This window comes from Euprymna scolopes, chromosome 41 (genome assembly GCF_053919585.1).
Source record: "Euprymna scolopes isolate OS-2025 chromosome 41, ASM5391958v1, whole genome shotgun sequence".
NCBI classification, from domain to species: Eukaryota; Metazoa; Mollusca; class Cephalopoda; order Sepiida; family Sepiolidae; genus Euprymna; species Euprymna scolopes.
This window is the reverse complement of record NC_136522.1, coordinates 45,791,737-45,812,307: the sequence shown is the minus strand read 5'-3', so window position 1 is coordinate 45,812,307 and position 20,571 is coordinate 45,791,737. Positions and strand designations below refer to the sequence as shown.

The 20,571-nt window shown below is 34.2% G+C and overlaps 1 protein-coding gene across 5 annotated transcripts in view; it reads right to left on the bottom strand.

Moving 5' to 3' along the window:
- The window catches only part of LOC145266503 (uncharacterized), a 100,479-nt gene extending 81,599 nt beyond the window's left edge, over positions 1-18,880 (bottom strand). For 2 of the 5 annotated variants that reach the window (XM_080122233.1, XM_080122234.1), the window contains exons 1-2: positions 18,687-18,880; positions 4,368-4,424 (exon numbers count right to left, since the gene is read on the bottom strand). The gene's annotated coding sequence lies outside the window, so the exon portion shown is untranslated. Of the gene's footprint in view, positions 1-4,089; positions 4,425-18,686 lie in introns of all 5 variants that reach the window. The other 3 variants (XR_013864726.1, XM_080122232.1, XM_080122231.1) reach the window with 3 other exon arrangements.
- Positions 18,881-20,571: the final 1,691 nt, after the last annotated feature.

Genomic DNA, 20,571 nt, shown 5'->3' with positions numbered 1-20,571 from the left:
AAAGGACTATATTCTAGCAGAGGTTTTAAAAAGTGTAAAGGCTAGCCTGCTTGAGCCCCTCCATAGTCTTCTGATACAGTGTTGGAGAGAAGGCTCAGTGCCTCAGGGCATGAGAGACGCAAATATCATTCTACAAACACAAAGGGGACCGCGGTGACTGCAACAACTACCGCGGTATCTCATTGTTGAGCTTCGTTGGCAAGCTATTCGCACGTATAGTATTACTGCAACTACACATTCTTGCCAACCGAATCTACCCAGAATCTCAATGCGGCTTTCGTTCAGAGAGATCAACAATCGATATGATCTTCTCCCTACGCCAACTGCAAGAGAAGTGCAGAGAGCAAAACCAGCCTCTGTATGTTGCCTTCATAGACCTGACCAAGGCATTCGATCTCGTGAGCAGAGATGAACTATTCAAAATTCTCCCACTGATTGGATGGCCACCAAAACTCCTCAGCATCATAAGATCCTTTCATGATGGCATGAGGAGCACTGTGCAATTTAACGGTGGCATGTCTGCTGAGTTCGGGGTGAGGAATGTGTCAAACAGGGTTGTGTGTTGGCCCCAACACTCGTCGGCATCTTCTCCCTACTCCTGAAGCATGCTTTCAAGAACACAACGGATGGTATCTGCTTGCACTCCAGGTCAGATGGTGGTCTCTTCAACATCACCAGACTCCGCTCCAGGACAAAGACCAGGACAGTTCGGATAAGAGACATGCTGTTTGCCGATAATGCAGCTATAGCATCGCAGCAGGAAGATGGTCTTCAAAGACTGATGAACAGGTTTGCTAATGCTTGCAGCCTGTTCAGTCTCACCATCAGCCAGAAGAAAACCCAAGTCAACCGCCTCCCCACCCAGCATCACAATCCAAGACACACCACTAGAGGTCGTACGCCAGTTTCAATATCTAGGCTCCACTGCTTCAGACAGCCTCTCATTGGACGTGGAGCTAAACAAAAGGATTGGAAAGGCATCCACAACCCTCTAAACTAACTAAAAGAGTCTGGGAAAACAGGCACCTTACCACTTCCACCAAGATGACCATCTACAGAGCGTGCATCCTCAGTGTTCTACTGTATGGGAGTGAATCCTGTACTACATACTCAACACAAGAGAGGAAACTCCAGGTCTTCCATATGAGGTGTATACGTAGGATACTTGGTATCACATGGCAGGACAGCGAGTAATACTGATGTTCTGCAGAGAGCGGGCATCCCATCCATTTACTCCCTACTGCGTGAGCGACATCTTCGCTGGCTGGGCCATGTGCGCAGGATGGATGATGGGCGCATCCCTAAAGACCTTCTCTATGGCGAGCTTGCCTCAGGCTCAAGAAAAAGGGGCGACCCCATCTTCGCTACAGGGATGTCTGCAAGCGTGACATGAAGGCTTTTTTCGGTGGACAGGAATACATGGGAAGCCTCTGCAACTGACAGAACTGCCTGGAGGAAAATGATATGCCAGGGGATTATCATCAGCAAGAGGACCCTCCATGTTTAAAATGCTGCAAAGAGAGCTAGAAGAACGAGTTAGGCGGAACAGCCGGACGAAGCGGCAAATTTCATAACCTTCGTTTGTCAAGGCTGTGGCAGACTATGCAAATCAAGAATTGGTCTCTACAGTCACACAAAAGGATGCATACAGGCAACATCTTAATATGGTGCTGATCCATAGTCATTTTGACTGACGGATGCCACACACATAATATATATATAATATATGTATAATATAATATATATACATATGTATATTATATATAATATATATATTATTTATAATATAATATATACATAAAAACGAAGTTAATTAGCATATTCTTTGCTAAAGGACATGCTTCAATTTTTATTTTATAATGCAGTTCTATTAATACTTTCACATAATTTTGGTTAAAAACTACTTTTTGGGCGAATTTACTTCAAAGTGGAAGTCATTTTCAACAGGTTACGTACTAAAGAGCAAAATATTTGATACAAAATTTACGGAGGAATACTCTGTCAGTTTCCTGTGGAATTGTCAATTTACACTCATACCACACACACACATTTCAGCTAGGCATTACCCGGGTGTTTGGAAGTGTATATTGAGAAAAAGAAAAAAAAAAAAAAAAAAAAAAGTAAATTTTTCTTTAAACTGACCCCTATGAAGGATCATGTCTTTATACCAAAAAGGTTTTTTACGCAAATATTATGCAATTATAAATCATGTAGAATGTTTGCATGAATATAATTACATTAATGATCATCTCATAAAACCGAAGAAACTAATAGGGAATTAATAAAAATGAACGCTTAAAATATGCAAATCAGCTAAATCTTGCTAGTGAATGCAATTCCATGACCTTTAAGAAAATTGTATTTTCTTTTTAAATAAAGAGAAAAATGTTAATATTAATATCATGCAAAAAAAAAAAAAAAAAAAAAAATTAAACGAATTTATAGGAGTATAGATAGATTAACAATCGGAATCAGGAAAAATACTGGAATCATCCTATCACTAATGTATATAAAAAGCGACCCCCTGTAGAAAAGTACCCAGTTGAAGGTGAGGATAACGTTTTTAGCCAATTTTTCGATATTGTCGTCTGAAAGGTCGAACTTCAAAACGATACTGATGTAGTAGAAATCAGTCGCCTCTGTTAAAAGTTTTAGGCAAGCATACATTTATATATTGGTAACTCAAATTTTCGACCCAAACGATTAAAAAGCTTGCCCTATCTGAATAACCTTTAGGTAAAATTTCAAATGTTTCGACCAGAAATTGTCCAAGTAATTTGGTAGAGACCAAAGCAGTCAAATTTTAAAATTTAACTCGTTATGCCCCCTTAACATTTGTTTTGGGCTCAAATCAAGTTATTAAGTTAGATCCATATCCAAGGAACCTATATCTAAAATTTCAAGTGTTTAGACCCCAAACTGGCGGAGGAGTTTGGTAGAGTTGTCAAATCGTTGAACTTTGACACCTTAAAAGCCAAATTTGTAGCCGAAAACCGATTAAAGACTTTTCCAAATCTCAGTACCCTGTATATCAAATTTCGAGTCTAGACTTAAAATTGACAGTTATTGCGTAGGGAAATGTACAGACGTTCACTTATTTATATAACTACTTCATTTACTCATAAATTAATATATGAAAGTATAAGTTTATGTGTGAGACATAGCAATATAAAAAAAAAAAGTGGACACCATGACAAAAAACTAACACAAAAGACATGTAACTAGTAGGAATAAACCAACTCCGGACAACAACCATATTAGAAATAAAAATACTAATAACGAACAAGATAAATGCAACTAGATACTGCACACTTTGCCCACTTCAAAATTAACAAGAAATATTACGTAGGTATGACGTCCTTTGATTTCAAAACTCGATATTATGACCACAAAAGTACATGCAATAACACCGTATGAAAACTCTAGCAAACAAATACTGGGAACTCAAGGAAAGCGAACGTTCGCTAGTAGTCGCATAGAAAATAGTAAGACAAGCAGACACATGTAGAGACCTAGACGATATGTGTAGATTATGCCTTCATGAAAAATTTGCTATCCTATACTTTAAAGTACCCTAACATCTATTAAACTGCAGGATGGACACAGGTCAACTGGAGGTCAACTGGGCCTTTGTCCTGTAAGTGCCTGCTTATTTGACTGATACAAAGGGTGCGGTGGATACTAGAAAGCTGATTGGCTTACTGAAAACAATAGATAGTGCATATGTAAAAACAAGACAACCACAATTCTCACATAAGCTTGAAGAATCCTAGAGTGGATGAAATGCGGAATATTTTGTGTAGCTTAATCGCCATGTATATTTTATAACTTACTATATATAATCGAAGTTAATTAGCATATTCTTTGCGAATAGATGTTAATTTGTGTCCTCATTTTTAAGATTCTATACTTTTATAGTGATAGCTTTGGTTATTAGTACCTTTGGGGAGAACTCACTTCAGATTGGAATTCATTTTTAACAAGTTATGATCCACTAATAAAGTGAGAATGTGAGAAGTTGCATGCGCATGGGGTTGGTTTTTGTTTTACAGCATTTTTCTTTATGTAAGTATAGCTTTAAGTTCTCACCAAATAATATCCAATCAATATTTTGTTGGTTGTTTTACGGCATATCAACCCTTTTCAGGTTATTTAAGGCCGAATCCAGTGATTTGGAAAAGTTTTAGAATGTTTTTTTTCAAGTCAGGGTCCCAACTATCGGTTAAATAGAAACATACCACTCCGGGTCAGAGTGGACCTGAGAGCAATGTCAATTTAAGTCACTTAGAAAAGCAAAATGCATTTTCTTATGCCTTTCTATAATTTAAAAATGATTAGAGTCAACAAATCAATGCTTTTTCTTTCACCTTTTTGTTTTGGCCGATAATATTAAGGAACCATTAAACATATGCCCCAGAGATTATCTGAAAAAGAAAAAAAAAAAAAAAAGTTAATGAAATGCGAAAGACTATTTAAAATATAAGTCAAATAATCGTTGAACAGATTCCTAAATTAATGAACGGATAATTATGAATAAAATTAACATTGAGGATTCCAGCGAAACTGTCCCATATAAAAAAAAAAGAAAAAAAAAAGCAATATTTAAATTTAAAGATTTAATATATTAATTGCCGATACCCGTCCTAGTACAAGTATTCGCATAATATAAATTTTTAATTATAGAAAAGTGTGCAAATGCTGCTTTTGTATTCAAATCCAATCATTGAATGCCAACCTTTGTAGAATCCTGATTCTGATGTCCCTAGAAACCCCTATATATATTTTAGCTTTATTTCTTCATAGTTTTCTTCGAACCGGTTTAGGAAAATAAATTTAAAGGAATATTATCCCGTTCATTCACAATTTAAAACTTGCCAAACTAATGTCCACCTAGTGAGAAGGGAAGAAAGTCGTATCAAATGATGCAGAGCATTGGACTAATTTTAAGGTTTCCAAAGTTGTAATTTCCAACAAACTTATGTTTGCTTAAACTAATTTACACCCTCTAATCAAAATTCACCAGCAAAGTATTTTTTTCTGTGTTTATGCTAATTTCATAATACAATTTTTTATAATCATTCAATATATGGCGTTTTTAGTTAAGAATTACATTCTTATGCAAATTGCAGAGTAAAAGATGAACTTTTCTGTCCATATTAGGCATAATCATGAAAAACATTGATCTAACTCGTGAAGTAGCAAAATATAAAAAATTCTTGCAGTAGTAACATACTGAAAGCAGTTATTTGATACAATATTTTAATTTTTACTAAAGACTCAAATACGTACATTTTGATATTGACAGTTGAAGGATATCATTGCCATTGCTTGATATTTAAATTGTTTCCGAATGGTTCACAATAAACTAACGTCAGTTTTGGGAATTCATGAAACAAATCTTTATCTTAATGCAGCGACAATATACAACTTAAAAACATGAATTTTTTAAAGTTAGGTCGGTGGGGTTTCAATGGCAGAGTCCATTGGCCCCAGCTTTAGCCGATATATTTGGCAGTAATTAGGGATGTAACGAGAATATTCTTTAAAAGCATATTCTAAAAAAAAAAAATAAATAAATAAACCGAAATATTTGAATACAAGATTTAAATTTTTTTCCAGATAAATTTAAACTTCGTCAAACCTTTACATGTGAATTTACATAAGGGTCTAAAATTTGGTCTGTAGAGAAAAAAAAAGTGATATAGGCAGATAAACATACACATCTTTGTTCTTGTAGACAAGGAGTGTTAGTACGTATTTACAAAATGTGAAAAAACTATGCCGAAATTAGCACTTCTGCCGAACGAATGGCAAGATTTGTGTAGGAATTTGAAGATTACCCGTTAACTGGTGATTGCTTAACCTGCAAATACTGATAAGTTATAGCGCATAAGATTTGAAATAGTCGTATGATTGGTGAATACAAATTACTGAAATTTGTATTTCAAATTATGTAACGTTAAAACTAGCTGTACCAAAATTCCGTTGAACGTTGATTTCATCTCAATCATCTACTCGGCACGTTAATTAAAAGTTAATGCACTTAATATAACTTCATACTTGCATATTAAATTTCATTTTTACAGATCAATAGTCTTTAATGGTGCAGCATTTAAAAACCAACATGGCGAAAAAGACGCACACATTGTTCAATGCCGACTTCTGTAAAGCGTCGATTGCCGCGGATATCCCGTTCAATAATATGAGCAATGACGTGTTCAGAGAATTTCTACACAAGTCCACAAGTAGAAATATTCCGGATCAGACTACCATTAGGAAATATTACGTTATATTGGGGAAGGTTATCTCAATATTCCATAAGAATCTTTCACTTAGTGATACAAGCACCAAGTGAACGTTTCAGCAATCTGCCCCACTATTAGCGAAGTGAACAAAGCAAAAGTAAAAAAAAAAAAAAATGCGAGAATGAAACTGGGTCTCCATTGACGAAACTATGGATCTAGAGCAGCGCGTTTTATTGCTTAGAGTTTGGCATTCTAAGGGTAGTAGAGGAAGGTGTTATTTGGAAAGCCTTGCATGTCTGTCAAAGGTAAATCACTATAATTGAGGCATTTTTCAAAGTTTTGTGGCCGTAGCAAGTACTTTACCCTAATGTGCTCTTGTAACAGATGCGACTTCATATGACAAGTCATGACTGCTCTCCAAGTTTTGTACCCTAAAATAACAAAAATGTTTAGCCCAGTTTGCACAGGATTGCAAAATTGGTTAGGCACGCGTACAAAAAAGCGAATAAGCTCATTTCTACAGGAGTATTTTTAAAAGAACTCGATAGTTCAGGAACTAGTTCCAGGGATGCCCCTTCAACAAAGCCCCATTGTAGCGAGGTGGGGTACATGACTAGATGCAGCACACTATTACACTAAATATTTACATGAAATTACTGCTGTCGTGGTGTCCCTGGATTCAGAGGCACAAAGTATATCGGAGTGCCAAAAAACTGGAGGATGCAGCCCTGCTTATCAGATTTATCAAAGTTTAACGTTAAAAAACATTACAAAGATGAAAGGGCCAAATCTATCGACTATTGGATTAGTTGCCGAGGTCGAAGTGACACTTGGAATGACCTAATTTCGCAGAAATTGGACAGCTTTCAAAGATCAAAGGTTTTAGTATTTGAAAACATTCAAATGCACAAATCAGCAGGAAGGTTTTGCAAAAAAGAATGTAGATGGCATAGATTACCTGACAGTTTGAGCTAAAGCAATAGCCAGCTTCCTGTATGCTCTGGTAGTCTCCTGCAACGTGGAATGAGTTTTTCACAATATAAGACTGTTTTAGCGGACAACCGAAGAAGCTTTAAGTGATAATTTAAAGATATTTAATTGCAAAATGTAAAACATTTTATTCATTGCAGAGTGTTTAATTGTTCAAAGTATTTATAGCGTTAAAATAACCAGATTTTCGAAATCTATTTTTATTGCATTAACCGAGTTGTACAAAGTTTGATAGAATTTGTAAACTACTGAATACCGTTTTAACACTTACCATAAGCAATAGAAAACGTATTACATGAAATAAAAGCCAAAGAATATTGTACTAACACAAAACTAAGTTACCAAGCATAGAAGTAGTCGCCAGAAGTAGGCTGAAAATGTGATTAAAAATCTATACAATAGCCAAAAAATACTGTTCCAAAGAACGTTTTTTAAAGAGCATTTTCCGTGAAAAAAAGCATATTAAGCATATGGCTGAATAATATTTTCAGCATGTCACGAGAATATAAAGCATATCTGTAAAAGAATATTGTCATAGCCCTAGTTATGAATCCGTTCTTTTTGGTTCTGGAACTAAACATGCATGTTGACCCTGTTTGCATCGGCAATTTTTAATAGGTTAGTTTCACTTCATGGAACTCAATATTTCACTATGGAATGTGAGAAAGTGGAGTTTCTTCACTTGTTCTGGGGTATTCTTGTTCAGCATCCAAAGGATGACTCACCATTTACAGGAATCAGACTTACTGGCTTGTAAGTGAACGGTACAATACGGTAAAAAACAAAAAACGTGCAAGCAGAAACGGGATCTTATTTCCTACATACCGCTACGAGAATGTGACGTCATTTCAGTTAACAGGCCTCGTGTTTTGGTAGCCTTGGCTGGCTGCTCAAGTTTACGATGGAATCAATTATGAATCTATTCCATTTCGCAATTAGATTATAGAACTTTAAATAAGAATAATCAATTCTCATCTAATTCTTCAGAAACACGGCAGTGGATCTCGGTAAAATTCACTTGTAAAAGTTAGTCAGAGGTTGAGAGTTCAATCCTCAGTACGGACGACTGAAAAAAATTGATTACTTAAAAATCAATATCCAATCATGGTGATCGGACAGAGCATGGTAGCTCCGTGAATTAAATAACTAGTTCCGTTTGAAATTCTATGTAAATTCGTGTTTGAGAAAATACTGAAAGAGGTCAGACTGCATAGACCGAAAGTGTGTAGGGAAAAGGTGGGTGGGGGGGTGAATACATAATCAGAACTATGTGGAGTAAGGATTTCCTTCAGTTTTTACATATAACTTGAACCATTTTTTCTGGGCGGAAAATGTAAAAGCAATTTTTATCATTTTGATGGATGTGATATGTGCAACAGTTTCCCAACCGTATTTCTATTAACATGACTTCGGTTTCACTCACGAAATATTTTCGGATATTAAAATATAAGTTACCGTAAATATTGTGTAAAGTGGTCAAACTTGTTATTTCTGGAAGTCAGTTACCCAACTGAAAAGGACAAAGATAAAAATTATAAGTGGGTTCTACATGATACTTATTTTAGTCGCTTCTAGTTTGATATCGTGTTTCCATAAAGTGACCGCTTATTACTTTACACAACCAATATTTAAGTCTTCATTAAATATCAAATAAAATGCAAATACGTCACAAATTGGTTGATACGAAATAAATTGTTTCAGTAATTCCCAATTGTACTTCCATTAAAATTGATTGCCGCCATTTGTAACATTTAACAAAATATTGTTAAATAAAAATCCATTTTAATTAGAATTTTACCGGAGAATTCTAGCACAGTTATCGCTTGTTTTTTACCGACCAGTTCATCCCGGGTAGAATTACTCATGGTGTTGGTAGAAAATCGTTTTAGTTGGGGGGGGGGCAGTTTCTTATAAATCAAACGCGAACTAATAACTTTATGACTAACGTACTTTCTGCGTACAAGAACAGATTGCGGGAGAATTCCAAAAACATTTTAGATGAAGGTTTTAACGAAAAGGTTGCGTTTAATGCCACGTTGATATAAAATGCTTTTGTATTATCGAAGTGTTCTCAGCTTGTTTGTATCGAAAATATTTTCACGCAATTTAACGCAAAGTGAAAGGCTTCTTTGCACCAGTTTTTAGTCGGTAAACTTAAATTGGGAGGGGGGTGCGGGTGAACCCCCCCCCCCCCAACAACGTAGGCTCGATAAAGACTAACGGAATTACCTCAAAAAAATTTAGGTTTAAAGTTTCAACGAAAAATGTGACTTTCAAATCACCGTTTCCTCATTCCCGGAACAAGCTTTAGGTTCTCCATTAGATTTGCATAGTACTATGGAGACTCCTTGCAGGAAGGATTTTTCACGTTCTGAAGGTCACTTTAAATTAGCCAGAAAAAAAAAAAAAAAAAAAAAAAAAAAACACAAATGCATTATTTTGGGATGCGATTCGTTTTAGCCTGAATTAACATTCAAATTGGTACTTTAGCAGATTAGGTATCCGAATTTCAATATTCACGGAAATTAGAGAACAGCATTCCCCCCCCCAAAAAAAAAAGTTTTCGTATTTAACTCGTGTATTCTATTTTTGTTGGAATAGAACGCAAGTGGCAGACACCGATAAACTGAAATTTGCCAAGTTTACGAAATACAAATGCTGCCAAAAGTATAGGCGAAGTTCTTTAATCGAAAACCATACAAACCTGCGAAAGTAAAGTGTAAGAACTAAGTTATTGAGAAAACTTTAAGCACTTACCTGCGACTCTCAGGAAGAGTTGCAGCAGAAACCTTTTGTGTGGGTAATGACTTTATATTGGTAGTTGTTACGTTTAACTTATTTGATTGGCTAACTGGATTATAAGAATGGAGTGAACTGAATTTTGGTTGTGATTTCAGTTTGGGATTGGAGTTGAAAGAAATTGAATCGTTACCCTTATTACCAGACCGACAAGGTTCTACAATTTTTACCTAGTCACAGGTCGCAACAAACCATTGCAAAATCCTTGTTAACCTCTACCTTTCAGTGGAGAAAGTTTCCACAAAGTAAAGTCTGCAGGTCTCGGCCAAACCAGAATTTATCAACTCATGAATATCAGTTATATTTTTTGAGGTCTCAAAGAGCAATATAATTCTTGTAGAAAGGGTTAGATTAAACAAAAATAAAAAGTTCAGCAGCAATTCTTGTTAGAACTTTTTACAGAAAAGATAAAATCTGAAACGTTTCCATGCGAGGTGTGCATCAATACGCTGGTCTTAGAATCGAGGAGCGACACATACGGTTATCTTAAAGGACGTCCAGCTTTATAACTTAAAAACGAAGGATACAGTATTCGTGATCGATTAAATCATGGTCTTTCGTCGTATCAATTTGAAATGTGGTTTTCATTAACTATATAGGCATATAAAAGTGAAAATCGCACGGGATAAAAACCAATCAGGACGTATTTTTTAACCAAGCGATGAGGATCGCCATATGTCTTGAACTAACTCATATCACTTTTAACATGTCTCCCATTTCACTCGATTTTATTAAAAGGAAATTCCTCAATCCAGCTTGCGAAAAGTGAAGGCGAAACCGGTCAGTTTGCCTCCATTCTTTTTCATTTCCCATTTTTAATCATGATAAAAACAGGCCTGTCATGATTGTAATAATGAAATTTTGTACCCCACATAAAATTATATGTATATATCAGGTGGTGTGAATTCCGTTATAGAAGCGTTGATTTAATTTGAACAAAATCAAATACGCATCAAGTGCGCGTGAAAGACAAATTACAACGCAATTTTACGAAAATAGACATTTTACTTGTTTTAAATTTCTAATTAAAATATTTCGGAGTCAAATTCCATCCACAGATTTTTTATTCTTCCTATGTTGTAAAGTTGGAGAAAGAATAGTCAGCAGTAAAGATCCACGCGTTGTTTCTCAGCAGTTGTATTTTGCAATGTCTGGAACGGTGCGTTGGCTACGCGAGATTAACGTCAGGGGTGTGAATGAAACAAAATGATGAGAATGGAGTTTAACTCCAAAATATATTCAAATTATCAATTTCAAACAATTTGTTTATTTGCGTAAAATTGCATTGTAATTTGGCTTTAAAGCGCACAAAATGCTTATTACTTATATGGTTAGTTATACCCATATAAGAGCTTGATATGTGGCTATCTAAAACGGCCCCTATTTATCAGGTTTGAAACCGACAGTACCGATAACTTATCTAAAGTTTCTGTAAAAACATACGATCCTATTTTCGGATTTTTTGCCACTACAAGAGGGTCGCCAATTATCCTAAAATTGGCCCGTGAATAGCAATTACAAACGAGCGAAAACCGTTAACGCCGTTAAATGTCTAGTCTAGCTGTTTTGCCGTCTTTAACATTATATTCTAACAAGTTCTTAACGTTAAAGTAAAAAAAAAAAAAAAAACTGCAAAGAGATTTTTTTTTCTTCGTTAAATTAGAAAAAGGCAAAAATAAAATTTAGTCTGCACTTTGACGGGTTGTGCAGTACAGCTACAAGAAAAGCTGAAGAAATTTCTTCAGCTAATATGAATATCGTTTTAAGACTTCTCATGAGTTATTAGTGCAACGTTTCTGTCTATGCTATCTACTTTCTTCAGGTGTATTTTTTTTTCAAACTCCAATCTACATGGAATTCCAAACGGAATCAATTCTTTAATCTGTGGAGGTACCATGTTTTGTTTTGTCACTCATGATTTAAGTAATCAGCAATTATATTTTTCGGTCGTCTGGATTGAATTTTCAACCTCCATAAGACCAAATTTTACGAGTGAATTTTACCGAAATCCTTATTCTACTGTTATGTTATTGAATAATCTAGATTCAAATAATCTATCCTCATCTAAAAAATCCATAATTTATTTGCAAAATGAAATAAAATTTGAAAGTGAATTTGTTTTAAGAAATATCAATCCCAGTTTTTCCTTTTACATGAAATAGTGTCAATGTATTAGCATAATTAGATATAGTCATTTAGTTTCAGTTTAAGAAAGTGCCTTAAAAGAACCAAAAAAATTTGGTGTGCCCTGAAACAAAAACAGATTGCTCGGCTTGTTAAAGAATTTAGTGTTATCTTGTTTCTTTTTCAGATCCATGGCTGATTCCATGGTAAACTTGAGAGCAGCCAGCCAAGGTTTACCAAACAACGAGGCCTGTTAACTGATAAATAACGTCACATTCTTGTAGGTAAGCAATAGGTCGCGTTTCTGTTTGCACGTATTTCTTTTCCTAAAGAAAAATTTTCTATTTGAATACGTGTATTTAGGAGCGCGTATTGTAATCCAACGAAATATAGCAAAGTAATTTAAATTAAAGACGAATTTATTTGCCCCCCCCCCGCGATAAAGGAGGGATTGGACAAAGTAATTCACTCTTGTTCATTTGCTCACACTTTTCTCAATAACCACACCTTAGATTTAAAAATTTTGCCCAAACATTAGTCATGAAAGTAAATTTTTGCCAGAACAGACTTTACAGAATAACTGGTTGCCTCCTTGCCAAGACGTCATTATAGGGGAGGGGGGAGGAATAATTACCCCCAAAATGTTCGTCCATTGAACTTTTCAAAAATAATTACGCTTGGATTTTAAAATATTGCATAAACATGGTGAAAGTAAAGAGAAGGACCCTGCATATTCGGCTTGTCAAAACTAATTTCATGACGTGATTACATTTAACCCATTTAAAGTTTAAAAAGCTGATTCATCATTTAAACCGGTCTGTTTACTTTTACAGCTTAATTTAAAAACGACCACTTAAATGGCGTTTACATTTGGTAATGTACAGGTGACTACAGAAATTTAGTTCCCTTTAAGGGGGCACAGTTTGTCACCATAACTCCAGTCTTGCCAACTAAAATACCTTGCTCTGAACCATAACCTGAAAAATACCTTGAACCTTCCAGCAAATTGTGACAACCGTGCCCATAGGCACAAATTGGGGTGTCTATTCCAAAAGCCATTTTTAACATGAGGTTGGGGGTTGGCAAACGACAAAACAGCCATATTTTAATTTTTTTATGTGGGGTGGATGGGAAAGCATGCTACTACCGGTTAACGGGTGCTGCTAGTATAGTAGATTCAAATATATGTGCAACTCAAATGAAATACGTCATGTAATTTTTTTTATTATATGTTATGTATTACAGGTGTTTCTATGGTGTGAGGGTTAACTGTTCTACAATTAAATTGTTTTAATAGAAGTTTACTCATTAATGGCGCTATATTATAGAAACCTCCATTGTTTGTGCCTGAATTTACAATAAGCGTAGATTCAAGAAGTCTGAAGTTTATTTGAAATAAACTTCACTTTTCGCTTGTTTGAAGTCAAAGGTATGATTATGCTGTAATTAGAAAATTGCTATTTCTTAGATGTTCAGCCTTTTTAATTTAACTGGGTTTCACCAATGCATTTATGACGGTAATTTTAGCAAGGAACAGTGAATATGCCTTTATTAAAAACTGGTTCGTATTGAGGTTTTGTTTTTATGTCTTGTGGTTTGTATGGTTGGAATTCCTAGTTTTAGTGTTGCAAATTATTGTATTGGTGTAGATAAGAGATCTGTTTAAAAGAAATGTATATTTGTTTACCCTGGAAAGTATTTGGCTTTTCGCTTAGCATTTAATATGAATGTGGATATAAGGTTTTCAAAATATTTGAGGTAGTCTTCGGATATTCTGGACTGCAGATTCGGAATGCACGTAGGAAGAAACTATCATTCCTGCTTTTATTTTATGGTAAAAGTAGAAATGCAAGTAGTCATTTTTGTGTAGTTTTGCAGTGAATTTTGAAGGATCGTTTGATTTTAAAAGCATGTCTAGAAAAGGTAATGAGTGATTGTTTTGTTTCATTGAGTGTGACTAATTTGTTGAATGTTAACTGTGCGTGTTTTCAAGAAAAAAAAAGATGTCAATGTATCTAAAGCATTGTTTAGGGGTGATCGCATTTGGAGAAATTGAATAAAGTTTTTAGGTGAAAAAAAAATCAAGTTTGTTTACTTACAATAAAATTACACCCATGAAGTTAATATTTAGAGATCTTAACGAAAGACTGGAAAAAAAAAAAAAAAAAAAAAAAAAAAAAAAAAAAAAAAAAAGGATCCAGGGATAAAAGGTTCAGATATAATTCAAAGAGCTAGGGATCCTGAAGCTTTTAACCCTCACCTCATTTTATAAAAAAAAAAAAAAAAAAAAGTCCATCCAGGTGGCGCTCTAAGCCTAGCCACAAAAAATTTAACATTGAATCCTCATTATACAAGCCTACGATATCAGACCATGTAATTAAAATATGGAAATGAAATTTGACATCAAGTCAAAGATAAATTAGATTGCAAATGCCTTAGATTCTGGAGATCAAATGGAGCGATAAATACATATTCCATCAAGCATCATAAGACATGGTTATGAGTAAGCAAGTATATTAAAACTTGTCATTTTCATGGACAAAGTCTTTGTATCAAAAAAGGTTTGCTACAGCGCATGCATTAACGAGTGTTTTTTTTATCAGACATACGGGATGTTGCAATATAGGTTTATTTTAGGCCTCATTCACAAACTGGTGATGTTCTCCGATAACGGATATGAAGAAATGTCTTGCTTTTGATCTCATTAGGCACGATATGCTCAACACATTGAAGTTTAAAGTCGAGCCCTTTACCTACTTCGGCTTTATTTTAATTTTTGAATATTACATTTAAATCAGCATTAGGTTCTAGAATATGTATTTTTTTTAAAGAGGTAAAGGCAATAAAGTTTTAGATACTCCAAATTTAGAAATGGCAGAAGCATGGGTGCGGGTCTTCCATATCACGAGTAGTGTTTACATTTTACATTGTTACAAAGATTTTATTGTTCAAACCTATTGCATATGTATGCATGTGCATTCACGTGTTAAGTAGGATATTTGTATGGATTCTTGATTTATGGAGCATAAATGTTAAAGTATAAATACAGTATTTTGGTGAATGTTTATGAATGAAACTAGTCATGTGAGATTAGAAATAGATTAGACTCATCACCATCTCGCTTTTAGACCTGTGCCATTTTCGTCACATTTTAAAGTATTTTTTATCGTTAAATGTTGAGAATATTTTCTGAACTTTATGTTCAAAGATCAGAACAAAAAGACAGAAAGGTATTCATGATACATTTTTAACAAATGTAATTTTTTTTTTTTTCAGTGAAATTCATGATTGGTCCCATTGAAGTGAAAACGCTTGATATCTTCCATTCCCTTTTACAGGCTATTTCAGATAGCTTAATGTATGACCCAGCTAACTACATCCAGTTAGCTTCGGGAATCAGTTGCGCCACAACTAACATGCCCATTTTTGAAAAAGATGGGGTAGTTGGCTTGTTAACTGTAGTGTACAAAATAGAGCACTTTCTACCATCACAGCTATGAGGTGGACTTTTTATGGAAATAGGGTTCTTTTTACTCAACACGCTGACAGTACAACAGCATCGATCATGTCCAGGAACTGTATGAAGGACTCTCCGTGGCAACATAATGCAGAGATAGAAACAGTCTCAGAAGAGGCCAATTCCTTTGGAGGTAGTAGTGCAAAAAGCAAACTGTCCAAATAGTATACTGGTAATTAACTAAATTTAGTTACTGCAGAAGTTTGTGCACAAAGACTTAAAGTGGTGCCAGTAAAAGGTTACCGGGTCGTTTTAATTTAAGAAAGCATATACAAATTCACGTTAAAAAGCATTGTAGACATTCCAAACAGTTCATCGAAGACAACCTGAGGTACGCTTTTCAGCTTGACATTTATTGCTAGCAGAAGTTCAAAGACTCAAAATGGTGGCAACAAAAGGTTGACGTGTTGGCTTTAAGGAAGCATATTCAAATTCACTTGAGAAAGCATTGCAGATTTTTCAGACAATTTAAGGCAGACGATTTTGTTTTACTTAGGTTCACTTTTCACCTCTAGATAATTTACACTGGAATTAAAATTGCTTTAATATGTCAAATATTTTTACAGTGTTATTTCAGATAAAACTATCTTTTGGGCGAATTCACTCCCGAGTGAAATTCATTTTCAAATTATGATCCACTAATAAATTAGGAGGAAGTGGGCGAGAGTGGGACGCAACTAGTTGAGCATATGAAGGAAAAAATAGGTGAGAAATACTAGATGGGCGGAGGGGACACGTAAGGAATAAAATGATTGTGGCTTTTTTATTTGAAAAGAAAAGAGAAGTTATGTAATAAGTAGATCGCGTTTCAACTTGATAGCCAGATGGTATTTATTTGCTCCCCCACTGAGCAAATTAGGCACAAGGCCGTTTTTAATGTGAGGTAAAAACCAGCTCCCCTAAAAGGGGTCACTCTGGTTACCAAAAATAATAATTGTCCCAGTATAGAGGGTTTCCCCTCCATTGACTTGATAGCCAGATTATGTTACATCCTTTTTGGGTGAGCGTCGAGTCTGAGACAGATTTTATCAAAATAACGACACGATGTAGTATTAAAATGTGTGAAAGGTGTGCAGTCACTGTTTTGTTTTTTAGTGAGTCTTTATAAAGTCAAGTAGATTGAATGGTTCTGAAACAGTTCCCATATAGCAGAGAAAAGGGGTATGTGACATTTCTAAGTGGAGGATTTTTTGGTGGTGGGGCCCTTTTCAATATGAATAGCCTTTTCATAGCGGAAATGAATAGTTTGGAATATTTTAAAGTTCAAAACATTTTATATTCGTTAGTTAAGTGTTCCAGGTTACATATGAGAAGCGCTCTAACGGATCTATCACCGGTTTTGATGGAGCGATGATGGGGGGAGAGTATGAATGTGATCTTTGCTATTAGTGCGTTGTCAGATTTTGTTTTTGTGGATAAGAATGTCGGAAAATGGTAAGTTTTGTTCTGATTACAAAGTACATAAATTTAGTTTCTAATGTAAGCGATTTGTCTTAAAATCAGCCAAGTTTGAAGTCAAATGAAATCTTTGAAGTCACTTCTAAGAGTGAAATAGACGCATTTTGTGTCTCAAGGTCGATAATTCAAAAAGGATTGGAATCAAGTGAATACTTTTGCTTTCATTTTGGCTAAAAAAAAAAAAAAAAAAAAATTAAAAACTAATTTATTAGAGGAAAAAATTTGACCTCATAATATGGCTGCCAAAATTGCCCATCTGGCTTACAAGATTACTTGGTAACTGCTGAAGGGAGAGTATGAAAGGAAAAAGAGAAAGGAGGCGCACTTACTGGAAGTGTCTAGGTGGTTTTATCTGAATGGAAACAATATTAAAGTTCCCTTTAAGTATTCAGTCCTTATTTTAATAGTTATCAGTCCTTTATGTACAGTCTTTGTTAGAATAGTTCTTAATTCTTTTGACAATATCTTCCTTGAAATGTATTTTTTGTGTTTCCTTTTAGGGAAAATCCGCCTTTTCTTTTAAACACATTTGTGTTTATTTTCCTTTTCAACGTCCTTCCATGCCTCCTCACGAGGTTGAGAAAGTACAGTATAAAAGAAATCCTCGTTCGTTAGGAGCAAACAACCACCGAATAAATCTAATAGTCTTTTACGAGGATTAACAGACCATGTGACGGCAGAATAGCTTAAACCTGGAAAAAAAAAATCAACTTAGAAAAATCGTGAGACGAATTTTCTTCATTTAATCCATAATTTTCCTTTATAATTGTAATGTTCACGCCTGCCATATTCAATTTTAACGTCTTGTTAATTCAGTCGATCTCGTTTTTCCTTGAGACCTTAAAGGGGCGTACTAGGTACATCTTTGAGGCTGTACTTTTCTGCAAGTGAAGATATTAATTCATCAGTCCAGCTTAAGCTCCAATTTGGTGAAAAAAAAAAAAAAAAAAAAAGTCCCTTCCAATCAACGAGTATAAGGCAGTTACATGACGTAAAAGGGAAAAAGGGCATGGTAGCTAGCGAAGGGACAGGAAAAGGAGCAAAGAGAAACAGATGGAAACAATTTCACTATTTATACATATACATTTGTTAAAAAATTTTTTGTCTAAAGACAGGAAACTTTAAGATATTTGAAACCATGCGAAACTTGATATTTGGGTTTTAGCCCGGGGAAATAGGTAAAGTTAAAGTTAAATTTGCCAGGTAGAACGACAACATTACGAATATTCATATATAACGTAGTAGCTATTGGTTCACGTTTTAATTTAGTCTTGTCTTCATAGACAAATAATTAAAAGGCAGAGGAAAAATAAATCGTGATCTACACGTTTTGGCTTCAATTCTGGGGGGCGCACGAATCGATTTTTTAAACGTTAAATTACATAAAATCCAATAAAATACAAAGTCTGCATTAAAATATGAATACTCATTATCCGTTATATTTTTTGGATGTGTTCTCGAATTTAAGAGAAACACTGCAGGAATTCTTGTAGAAATGGTTAAATTTACACTCCACAGAAAAACCTAATTTTAAGTAGCAAAGAAATATTTACCTCGTTAGAACTTTCACAATCAAGATATAAAATCAATACTCCAAAATTGGACTTAGAATCCGGGAGTGACTCATGCGGTAAACTTATCGAACATTCAACTGCATGACTTTCAAAAATGAAGGTATCACTCTTATTGCGATAATTTAAATCATGTGTCCTTCCATCGCAATAGCTTAACATGCAGTTTTCATTAACTATATAGGTATAGAAGAAGAAAAATTGAACTGAATAAGCCAATCAGAATGTATTTCTGAACCAACCAATGAGGATCGCCCTAGCATGTTTTTAACTCATTTTCTTTTTAATTTTTTTTTTTGATATATATATATATATATATATATATATATATATATATATATATATATATATATATTATATATATATATTATATATATTATATATATATTTTATATATATATATATATATATATATATATATATATATATATATATATATATATATATATATATATATATATATATAAACTAAATATAAAGTTTCGCATGGTTTCGGATACCCTATATATTAAGTTTCCTGTCTGTAGATCAAGAGCTTACGGAGGCATTTGGTAAGCAACATATATATATATATATATATATATATATATATATATATATATATATATATATATATATATATATATATATATATAAATTAGTTATAGTTTTTGGAAAAAAAAATCCAGCAGACTGCTCTCTTATAAAGAAAAATCCAAAGATAAGAGCGTAATATTTACGTTTTATTTACAGAAGGTTTAGATGAGATAAGTTATCGCTATCGTCGGTTTCAAACCTGATAAATTGGGACCGTTTTAGATACCCATGTCAAACTCTCTTATATGGGCATAAATAACCATATAAGTAATAAAATACGAATCAAGTGAGCTTTAAAACCAAATTACAACGCAATTTTACGAAAATAAACAAATATTTTATTTGTTTGAAATTTATAATTTGAATATATTTCGGAGTTAAACTTTTTTCTCTCACACCCCTGACGTTAATCTCGGGTAGCCAACACACCGTTCCCGACATTTCAAAATACAACCGCTGAGAAACAACTTTACAACATAGTAAGGAAGAATAAAAAAATACTGAGGATGGAATTTGACTCCGAAATATATTTTAATTAGAAATTTAAAACAAGTAAAATGTCTATTTTCGTAAAATTGCGTTGTAATTTGTCTTTCACGCGCAATTGATGCGTATTTGATTTTATTCAAATTAAATCAACGCTTCTATAACGGAATTCACACTCCCTGATATATACATATATATAATTTTATGTGGGGTACAAAATTTCATTATTGCAATCATGACAGGCCTGTTTTGTTTATAAAATGAGCGAAACGGGGGGGGGGGTAAAAGATGTTCACGATAAATTCGAATATATTAAATTTATTAAGCTTAACAAAAACGTTCCAGAATGTGCGTTGGCTACGCGAGATAAACATCAGGGGTGCTATTTCCGTTATCTCACGTAGCCAACGCACCGCTCCCGACATTTCAAAATACAACCGCTAAGCGACATCGCGCGGATCTTTACTACTGACTTTTCTTTCTCCAACTTTACAACATGGCAAGAAAGAAGAAGAAAAAAAGAAACAAAATACTGAAGATGGAGTTTGACTCCAAAATATATTTAAATTACAAATTTAAAACAAGTAAAATATTTGTTTATTTTCGTAAAATTGCTTTGTAATTTGGCTTTCAAGCGCACTTGATGAGTATTTAATTTAAATATATTTTTTAAATATTTAAGGAACGAGTGAATAAAAATCTATTAAACTTTGAGAAAATGCTTACAATTACTGTTCAGCTACTCCAGTACCAAACTCAAACAAAACCAAATTGTCTCTGCCCTTGAGGCTTGCATTTACGAACA